Raw genomic sequence first — 10,049 nt, forward strand, 5'->3', positions numbered from 1 at the left:
AATATTCAGTGAAAAGAGTTCCTCACCACATAAGAATGGACATCATTAGCTATATACAAATGGATGAAGATCCAAATCATTAGCACTTCTTACTAGAGGGCCAATACATTTATATTTGATATTGTAGACAAAAGAAAACATATGAACAACATTGAGCTTTTACCTGTAAGTATGTCATGCATAAGAACGCGCCCCGACGCGCGTTTCACCACGCAAGTGGCTTCGTCAGGGGGAAGTAGCTATATGGCTGAATACATATACACGGTATATATAGTGTCTGGATGATCATAGATTCAATACAGCTGCCTAATGGTCCACACCCGGTATAGACCGGAACTGCCGTCTATTAGTGCGTCCGCACATACCATATCTCCAATGCGCATGCGCGAGTATACCATAGTATCGCGATATGTTTTTGCGATGATACGTGTGAAAGACAAGTTTAACATCCACAGCGCATGTGCGAGACATCGCACACACCAGCGGTGCATAGAAAAACCTGCCCAAGGAACCACAATTATAGTTGTAGTGTATAATTATGTGCAGATAACATTTAAATGCACATTGCACATATGGAAAGCCTCGTAGAATATAGTGTATATAAATAAAATAGAACGGCAGTTTGTGTCAATTAGTCATATAACAGATCATCTATTATTATGCAGGACAATTCAACTATTGCAACATAGACGCATCAATGTGAACAGTGTCAAAGGACTAAGTACTACGGAGTAGTATATAAATCATTTCATCATAAAAGTGCTATAATATATATAAAAAAGATGATAAAAAAATGATAATAAAAAATGGTGAAGTGAATAAAGTGATAAGTGCGCAGTGGCGAAGTGACAAAAAATCAAAAGTGCCTAAGTTAGAAACACATAATATATCTCATATATATAAGTGAATTACATAAAAACAAGTACCATAATAAAATGCATAATATAATATAACATTTAAAGTGCAATATATATTTAATAGAAATGTATGATGCGTCGCAATTTTCAATTCATTCAGTCCTTTCTTCTCTTTGTTCTTATATAATTCATTGATGTAAATATCAAGACACTATATATAGAAAAAATAAAAAAAGGGGAAAAAGGAAAAAGTAGAAAATATATTGAAAAAATATAGTGAGAAATTGAAAAAATTTAAAAAACAATAAAATGCATAATTATAGGAACAATTATATATAATGCAATTGCATACATACAAAATATATGCATGCACTTGCATATTTATGCATATATAAAGTGCTTATTCAGCCAATAGCACTCAATAATTAAAATCATGAATGACTGCAGATGGGAACTGAATAAATATAAAAGAAAAAAGAAGAAAGAAACAAAAAAGTGAGAAAAAGAAAAAGAAAAAATGAATGATAAAAGAAAGAAAAATTTTTTTTATAGAAATGAAGAGAATTGGATATTATCATTCAAACCTTTCGGATGGAGTGTCTCAAGGGTGAAGATCCAGCGAGACTCTTTCTGCGCTAGAATACGTTTCCAATCGCCAGAGCGAGAAGTAGGAATCACTTGATCGATTGCCCTCATTTTCAGGAGAGAAGGATCTGAGTTATGATGAATTTTAAAGTGTTTAGGAAGTGTTTTCAATAAAGAGATGTTATTTTCATCCTTAGAGTTGCGAATATCTATGTAGTGTTCTCTGATTCTCTTTTTAAACTCACGGCTGGTTAGGCCAATATAGATGAGACCACAAGGACATGTTGCAAAGTATATGACTCCTTTTGATAAACAATTTAGAGAATGACGTATTTGATAGAACTTCGTCCCTTCCGAATTCCAAAAATTGTTGCCAGTATCAACATTTTGGCAAGCTATACATTGACCGCAGGGCTTACAACCCCAAACTGGTTTTGTGGCTCCAAAAATATATTGTTGTGAGTTGGTGGTATAATGACTCTTTACCAACATGTCTCTCAAGTTTTTTGATCTTCGATATGTTACTTTTGGGCGTGTATCAACATATTTCCTCAGAACAGGATCCCGGGTAAGTATGTGCCAATGTCTATACAGAATACGATTCATTTCATGATGTCTAGAATTATAAGATGTAATAAATCTTACTTGGTCACTGGTAACTGATGATTTCATACGAGGGCGAAGTGCATCTTTTCTCTGAACTGAAACTGCTCGTTTGAAGCCCTTTTGTATGTATTCTTCCTCATAGCCTCTTTCCCGAAATCTCCTAGTGAGATCCAGAGATGCCTCAAAAAAAGACTCCTCTGTAGAACAGATTCTTCTTGTTCTTGCAAATTGACCAACCGGTATGCTCTGCACCAAGTGTCTTGGATGGGATGTCTGGAAATGCAATAAGGAGTTAGTGGCCGTATCTTTACGGTATAATTTTGTTTGTATGGCTCCATTGTCATCAATTGTGAGTTTAACATCCAGAAAATCAATTTCATGGTAACTGAAGCTATATGTAAGGAATATGTTCTTATTATTCCTATTTAGGTGGCCCATGAAGGTATTTAGTTGCTCAGGAGTACCCTGCCAAATGATGAATATGTCATCGATGAACCTCCCCCAGAAGTGGACACATTCCACATCTGGGGGAGGGTCAACGAGGAAAATGAGTCGCTCCCACATGCCCAAAAATAGGTTAGCATAGGGGGGCGCACATGACGCCCCCATAGCTGTTCCTTGGCATTGCAAAAAGAGATCTCTGGATCTCACTAGGAGATTTCGGGAAAGAGGCTATGAGGAAGAATACATACAAAAGGGCTTCAAACGAGCAGTTTCAGTTCAGAGAAAAGATGCACTTCGCCCTCGTATGAAATCATCAGTTACCAGTGACCAAGTAAGATTTATTACATCTTATAATTCTAGACATCATGAAATGAATCGTATTCTGTATAGACATTGGCACATACTTACCCGGGATCCTGTTCTGAGGAAATATGTTGATACACGCCCAAAAGTAACATATCGAAGATCAAAAAACTTGAGAGACATGTTGGTAAAGAGTCATTATACCACCAACTCACAACAATATATTTTTGGAGCCACAAAACCAGTTTGGGGTTGTAAGCCCTGCGGTCAATGTATAGCTTGCCAAAATGTTGATACTGGCAACAATTTTTGGAATTCGGAAGGGACGAAGTTCTATCAAATACGTCATTCTCTAAATTGTTTATCAAAAGGAGTCATATACTTTGCAACATGTCCTTGTGGTCTCATCTATATTGGCCTAACCAGCCGTGAGTTTAAAAAGAGAATCAGAGAACACTACATAGATATTCGCAACTCTAAGGATGAAAATAACATCTCTTTATTGAAAACACTTCCTAAACACTTTAAAATTCATCATAACTCAGATCCTTCTCTCCTGAAAATGAGGGCAATCGATCAAGTGATTCCTACTTCTCGCTCTGGCGATTGGAAACGTATTCTAGCGCAGAAAGAGTCTCGCTGGATCTTCACCCTTGAGACACTCCATCCGAAAGGTTTGAATGATAATATCCAATTCTCTTCATTTCTATAAAAAAAATTTTTCTTTCTTTTATCATTCATTTTTTCTTTTTCTTTTTCTCACTTTTTTGTTTCTTTCTTCTTTTTTCTTTTATATTTATTCAGTTCCCATCTGCAGTCATTCATGATTTTAATTATTGAGTGCTATTGGCTGAATAAGCACTTTATATATGCATAAATATGCAAGTGCATGCATATATTTTGTATGTATGCAATTGCATTATATATAATTGTTCCTATAATTATGCATTTTATTGTTTTTTAAATTTTTTCAATTTCTCACTATATTTTTTCAATATATTTTCTACTTTTTCCTTTTTCCCCTTTTTTTATTTTTTCTATATATAGTGTCTTGATATTTACATCAATGAATTATATAAGAACAAAGAGAAGAAAGGACTGAATGAATTGAAAATTGCGACGCATCATACATTTCTATTAAATATATATTGCACTTTAAATGTTATATTATATTATGCATTTTATTATGGTACTTGTTTTTATGTAATTCACTTATATATATGAGATATATTATGTGTTTCTAACTTAGGCACTTTTGATTTTTTGTCACTTCGCCACTGCGCACTTATCACTTTATTCACTTCACCATTTTTTATTATCATTTTTTTATCATCTTTTTTATATATATTATAGCACTTTTATGATGAAATGATTTATATACTACTCCGTAGTACTTAGTCCTTTGACACTGTTCACATTGATGCGTCTATGTTGCAATAGTTGAATTGTCCTGCATAATAATAGATGATCTGTTATATGACTAATTGACACAAACTGCCGTTCTATTTTATTTATATACACTATATTCTACGAGGCTTTCCATATGTGCAATGTGCATTTAAATGTTATCTGCACATAATTATACACTACAACTATAATTGTGGTTCCTTGGGCAGGTTTTTCTATGCACCGCTGGTGTGTGCGATGTCTCGCACATGCGCTGTGGATGTTAAACTTGTCTTTCACACGTATCATCGCAAAAACATATCGCGATACTATGGTATACTCGCGCATGCGCATTGGAGATATGGTATGTGCGGACGCACTAATAGACGGCAGTTCCGGTCTATACCGGGTGTGGACCATTAGGCAGCTGTATTGAATCTATGATCATCCAGACACTATATATACCGTGTATATGTATTCAGCCATATAGCTACTTCCCCCTGACGAAGCCACTTGCGTGGTGAAACGCGCGTCGGGGCGCGTTCTTATGCATGACATACTTACAGGTAAAAGCTCAATGTTGTTCATATGTTTTCTTTTGTCTACAATATCAAATATAAATGTATTGGCCCTCTAGTAAGAAGTGCTAATGATTTGGATCTTCATCCATTTGTATATAGCTAATGATGTCCATTCTTATGTGGTGAGGAACTCTTTTCACTGAATATTGTATTGACTATAAATGCAAAGCATATTTCCTTATGAAAGCCTAGTTGTATGTCATTGCATCCATAGCTGATGCATTCTTTACCTCCAATCTATTATTACTTTTTATGTACTTGTCTAAATAAAATTTATATATTTTTATAATTATTCTGTCGTGTGTGTGGTAGTTTGGCCTTCTGGCCAAATGTGTTTTATAATCCTCCTACAGTCACCCGTAAATTATATGTCCCCCCTCCATCTCTCCCCATTTTCATATACACCATTCATCTACCCCTAGTTTCATGTCCCCCCCCTTCTATCTCTGTCCCCAGTTTCATGCCATTCTCCCCCTTTATCTGCCCAGTTTCATGTCTCCCCCGTCTCTGCCCCAGTGTCATGCCATTCTCCCCCCCTTCATCTGCCCCAGTGTCATGCCGTTCTCTCCCCCTTCATTTGCCCCAGTGTCATGCCGTTCTCGCCCCTTCATCTGCCCCAGTGTCATGCTATTCTCCCCCTTCATCTGCCTCAGTGTCATGCCGTTCTTCCCCCCTTCATCTGCCCCAGTGTCATGCTGTTCTCCCCCCCCTCCATCTGCCCCAGTGTCATGCTGTTCTCCCCCCCTCCATCTGCCCCAGTGTCATGCTGTTCCCCCCTCCCCTTCATTTCCCCCCCCCCCAGTTTCTTTGGGCCCCCTCCATCTTTGTCCCCAGTTTCATGCCGTTCTCTCCCCACCCCCTTCATCTTCCCCAGTGTCATGCCGTTCCCCCCCTCCATCTGCCCCAGTGTCATGCTGTTCCCCCCCTCCATCTGCCCCAGTGTCATGCTGTTCCCCCCTCCCCTTCATTTGCCCCCCAGTTTCTTTGGGCCTCCTCCATCTCTGTCCCCAGTTTCATGCCGTTCTCTCCCCACCCCCTTCATCTTCCCCAGTGTCATGCCGTTCCCCGCCTCCCCTTCATTTGCCCCCCAGTTTCATGGGCCCCCTTCATTATGTTCCACATTAATATTTAATACAAAACAAACACTTACACTCACCTTCTCTCACCTTCCATCGTTCCCCCGACGCTCCTCTCTCTCACTCCAGTCACATACGCGATGCAGGAGCTGTGACCTCAGCTCCTGCTTAGCTGCGGCCCGGCTTGCATGTGTAAGCGTGATGTGATGACGTCATCGCGCCTACACACGCAAGCCGGGCCGGAGCTTTAAAGCAGGAGCTGAGGTCACAGCTCCTGCTTTAATCGCGTATGTATTCAGCTCATCGGCGGACGTACGCCGATGAGCTGAAATCGTGACAGGCAAGTGCCAGGGGGCCCCCAGAGGCACTTGCCCGACTATGCCGAGGCTGACCGGGACCATTGTGTTAGGGCCGGGCCGCGGGGCCCCGGGCGTTTGCCCGGCTCCGGCCCAATGCTGTGAGAGGACTCTCCAGCGCCGCCTCCATCTTCTTCAGGAACGTCCTCTTCACGTGTCTTCTTCCAGGGGTTGGCTTCAAACTTCTAGGCCTCAGGCAAAGCCAACTGTGCATGCCCGCCGGCCACAAGAAAATGGCGGCTTACACAGTATTGTAAGCAGCCATTTTCTTGTGGCCAGCAGGCATGCGCAGTTGGCTGTCTGGAGAGTTCTCTTGCAGCATTGGGGACCGCCCCCAGTGCTGATATAACACATTTGCATACCAGCGAAAAACGGGATTTCTACGGAACGGCGGAGCAGAAAAGACATCTAAAGGTATGAGACGAATAGTCTTTCTTAAAGGGGTACTCCCACGTTGCATACTCACCCGTCTTCGTTCCTCTAAAATCTTCTGTCTTCCGGCTTTGTTTCGTCATTGGTGGGCGGGGTCACATATGCAAAGCCAAGCGGCGAGATGCCGCCGGCTCTGCGTGCGCACTCATACACCAGTCTACCCTTCACAATGCAAACACCCTGCGGGTCTGTATTCGCATTGTGAAGGCTAGACTGGTGTATGAGCGTGCACGCAGGGCCAGCAGCATCTCGCCGCTTGGCTTTGCATATGTGACCCCGGAGCGGAACAGCATTGCTTCTGCCGCTGCTGGCTTCATGCAGGGCAGAAGCATAGCGATGTGCCTGTGCCGGCGTCTAACAGTCCCCAGCATCCGCCTATTACAGCGGATGCCGGGGAGTTAGACGCCGGCACAGGTGAAGCCAGCAACATCGCTACGCTTCTGCCCTGCATGAAGCAAGCAGCGGCAGAAGCGATGCTGTTAAATTCCGCTCCTCTGCCCCCCCCCCTCCGGAATAACAGCATCGCTTCTGCCGCTACTTGCTTCATGCAGGGCAGAAGCGTAGCGATGCTGCTGGCTTCACCGTGCCGGAGTCTAACCCTGTATTGGCGGCCCCTTCCCCCATAGGGTAAACTAACCCCCCCCCTCCAGGCTCGCTCCCGTGCACTTAGCCCCTCCTCCCTCAGAGCAGGCTGGCACATCATTTGACTCAGGAGCAGCTAGGTCAGGGCTGTGGCCACAAAAAAATGAATAAAGTGAGATAGTGGCCAAACAAAGCAGTTTTGCTGAAGCAATGTATTTAGGAAAAGTCTTACATTCACATTAACAAGCAGTAGAGATAGGATCCTTGTGACGGGACAACCCCTTTAAGGCTATTCCTATGTGTTAGGGACAAAAAAAAATTGATTTTAATGGTAGAATCCTTTTAACCTTAAAGGGGTATTCCCACGTCGCATACTCACCAGTCTTCGTTGCTGTAAATTCTTCTTTCTTCCGGCTTTGTTGCGTCATTGGTGGGCGGGGTCACATATGCAAAGCCAGCAGCGAGATGCCGCTGGCCCTGCGTGCAGGCTCATAGACCAGTCTAGCCTTCACAATGCGAATACAGACCTGGCATCCGCCTCTCTCTATTACAGCGGATGCCGGGTCTGTATTCGCATTGTGAAGACTAGACTGGTCTATGAGCGTGCACGCAGGGCCAGCGGCATGTCGCCGCTTCGCTTTGCATATGTGAATACAGACCCGGCATCCACTGTAATAGAGAGGCGGATGCCGGGGAGTGTAGACGCAGGCACAGGTGCCTGCAACATCGCTATGCTCCTGCCCTGCATGAAGCCAGCAGCGGCAGAAGCGATGCTGATCCTTGTGATGGGACAACCCCTTTAATACTGTGCGGATCCACAAGTGTGGATAATTATGGACCCGCAAAATACAGTTGTTTGGATGGGGCTTTACAGAGCTTTCAATTATAGAAACAATTTTGTACCGCATTTGGTATAATTTTGAAAAATTAATGTTCACTATTTACATCACACAGATCTGTTTTATAGTGTCCGTGCAATGATATGATGACCTGTAGTAATATCACGTCATGCTCAGTTCCCCATAGAATTGCGCGAGTGTACTGCGCATGCGCAGTACGATCTCAAACTGCCATTGACAAAAATGGCACCGGAGGGAGCGCTACTGCTGGATTTAAATACAACCCGCCGGTGAAAAGAAGGCGTGGAAGGAGGATGTCGCTGAAAGAAGACACCAGAGGAAGGCGGGACCGAAGATGACGACCACCAGTGCCCGAACCGCCCCACCGTGCACACTAAGTATAATTTGCATATATGTTTTTATGGTCTTAGTTTAAAACACGGTGCTTTTAAAATAAGATTAGCGGTGCCTGAATAGCCTTTTTAAAGTCTATTCAGGCATATGGGGGGCTCATATGGCAAAATTTTGCTGAAACTTTTAAGGGGTTGACCATTTTAACCTGGACAACCCCTTTAAATTTTGAAGTAATTACAAGCAGTTATTCCAGTGTACCACACTATTCCAGATTTTTTTTTCCATTGTTTTTATGTAAATTTTCTTGCAACATTATTAAATGGAATAATTGTTTAAAGGGGTTGTCCCATCACAAGGATCCTTTTTTCCTAAATGCATTGCTTTATCAAAACTGCTTTGTTTGGCTGCTATCTTAATTTATTCACTTCATTGTTTACACTCCGTTTATATGGCGCTTGGGATAATCTGCTCATTTGTCAAGTGATGTAACTGCCTGCTCTCAGGGGGGAGAGGCTGGGAGCAGCTCTGAGCTGTTTGTGTCTTTTAAGTAGCGGAGCTTCTCAGAGAGCGGTTTAATTGAATTTGGCTGATAAGAGCTGAGATAGGGAGTCCCTTACCTCTGTATGTAATGCAAGCTGACTCAAATCCAGCTCTGCTACATCATCTTCACACTGTGGTAATTCATTTACAACCAATCCTGTGCAAGTGAAACCCCGCCCACCAATATGCCGAGAAAAGCAGGAAGTGAAGAGAGCACAACAGCCTGCAGGTTAGTGAACAAGCATCATGGGAATACCCCTTTAATAAAGATGAATTTTGGATTATATATGATTTATTGGTCTCCTTTTATGGTTTTATTGGGTGTTTTCTTCCTCCTCAATATATATTTGGATTATGAGGCCTGATATTCTTTTTGTATTAATTCTATGAACATATATACCCTAAAGGCTGCACACATACACCTCATACATTATATACACCACATGGTGCATGCATGTACCATACACAGGCTGCACACACATACCCCACATACACAATATACACGCAGCACACACATACACCACATGATGCATACATACACCCTACACACATTCATTACATACACACTCTGCACACACATACACCACATGGTGAATACATACACACATACATTACATACACACTCTGCACACATATACACCACATGCTGAATACATACACACTACACACACAAACACCACATGGTGAATACATACACACACATACATTACATACACAATACACCACATGGTGCATACATACACACTACACATAATATACACACTACACACACATGCATTCAATACACAATACATAGGCTGCACACACACTACATACATTACAATATACACTCAGCACACAAACACCACATACACGCTGCACACATACATCACATACACCACGTACACTACACACACATTATACATACATTGCACACACATATATTACACACGCTGCACATACATTGCACACACATACACCACATACGCTGCACACACATTACACACACCACATGCATTACATACACAATATACACGCAGCACACAAATACACCACATGAAGCATATACACACTACACACGCAGCACATACATTACAAACACAATACACACACGCTGTACACACATTAC

The sequence above is a fragment of the Leptodactylus fuscus genome, chromosome 3 (genome assembly GCF_031893055.1).
Source record: "Leptodactylus fuscus isolate aLepFus1 chromosome 3, aLepFus1.hap2, whole genome shotgun sequence".
Taxonomy (NCBI): Eukaryota; Metazoa; Chordata; class Amphibia; order Anura; family Leptodactylidae; genus Leptodactylus; species Leptodactylus fuscus.